The sequence below is a fragment of the Engraulis encrasicolus genome, chromosome 4 (assembly GCF_034702125.1).
Source record: "Engraulis encrasicolus isolate BLACKSEA-1 chromosome 4, IST_EnEncr_1.0, whole genome shotgun sequence".
Lineage (NCBI taxonomy): Eukaryota > Metazoa > Chordata > Actinopteri > Clupeiformes > Engraulidae > Engraulis > Engraulis encrasicolus.
In genome coordinates this window covers 8,848,021-8,849,320 of record NC_085860.1, presented here as the reverse complement: position 1 = coordinate 8,849,320, position 1,300 = coordinate 8,848,021, and the positions used below count along the sequence as shown (strand labels likewise).

Here is a 1,300-nt window from a genome sequence, read left to right as displayed (position 1 = left end):
TACAGTATGAGATGTCTTGGTTTATTTATTCATTTTTAAAGGTGCGCACCAACCTTTGTTCCTAGATTTTGATTTTGGCCCTTGGTGAATTCGAGTTTTACCCCCTGCTGTAAAGACACGGCACAATCTTAAGATAGCTCACTGCCATTCCCAAAGAGGGGATAGAGTTTCTCCCTGAAGTGTTGTGAAAAAGTGCACAGGTGTGTTTCGTTGACGGTGTCAATGTGCCCCTGGCCCAGTCTAGCTCTACACGGATTGAGTTGAGCTACCTTTTCACCTTAAGGGGGAAGAAGCGCTGTGTTGGGCAATCGGTTCTCAACTGGCCTTTGGAGTGCCACAGACTCCAAACTCCGCTTAGCACAAAGCCCTCTGCCTTTCTCTTGGCAGACTCTATACACACACCCAAGACCCACTCCGGACAATGGCCTACCTCTGCAACCCAGCTGTGCTTGCCTGAGTTTAAGCCCTGGGAGCCAACTACAAAGGGATAGAAGGAGAACCTCTCGGGGTTGTTCGGAAGGCACTGGGTCTTTTGAAGGAGTGTGAATGAGGTCAGGTAGACCAGACAAGGCAAGGCCGCGGTGGGACGTGCAGGGATCCAGGATCACAGGTGCTGGAGGGGGCAAAGATTGATGAGATAACAATGTAAATGTATAAATGGACAACAATTCACACATCAATTATTATTAGCAAGTATATTGAGATGACAGGGACAGAATACTCTACACATTCAGTAGATGTTAAAAGCTTTTCACATGGGGAAATCAATAGAATCGAAAGTCTAGTTATATAAGATCTGTTTTACAACAGAAAGTCATAGTTACAAAACAAAATCATTTGCAATACATGCCTTGTGTGTATGTATATGTGCATGTGCGTGTGTGTGTGAGTGTGCGTGCATGCATGTGTCCATGACAGGTGTCTGTGGAAACAAAATACACAGGTCACCTGTGAGGTTGTTTACAAGGAGCAACTGCCTTAAGGCATGTTGCCATGATAGTAAACGAGGAATGACAAGGTCAGCTGACTTGTCATTAGAACCTCCCAAACAGGTTCAGTTGTTTACAAGACTGTGGCGACATTAAGCAGTCAGAGTTTCACAACAGTGGTATTAGGATTTCAATTCAAGACATAAATTGTTGTCATGTATAACAACATCCGGCATGGAAATAATCCATGAGATGACCCACCTTCCTATTATGATTTGAAGTAATAGGCCTACCATAGTTTCATACATTGAAGATGGTACTGTCAGAATTCTAAATTGTGTGAGATTTTCATTGATGTGACAAGAAAAAAT

The 1,300-nt window shown here is 43.5% G+C and overlaps 1 protein-coding gene across 1 annotated transcript in view; it reads right to left on the bottom strand.

The window, feature by feature from the left end:
• Positions 1-538, bottom strand: part of LOC134446679 (E3 ubiquitin-protein ligase TRIM35-like) — an 8,022-nt gene extending 7,484 nt beyond the window's left edge. Inside the window, exon 1 of the mRNA XM_063195993.1 lies at positions 431-538. The gene's annotated coding sequence lies outside the window, so the exon portion shown is untranslated. The remainder of the gene's footprint in view (positions 1-430) is intronic.
• Between the last annotated feature and the right edge of the window lie 762 nt (positions 539-1,300).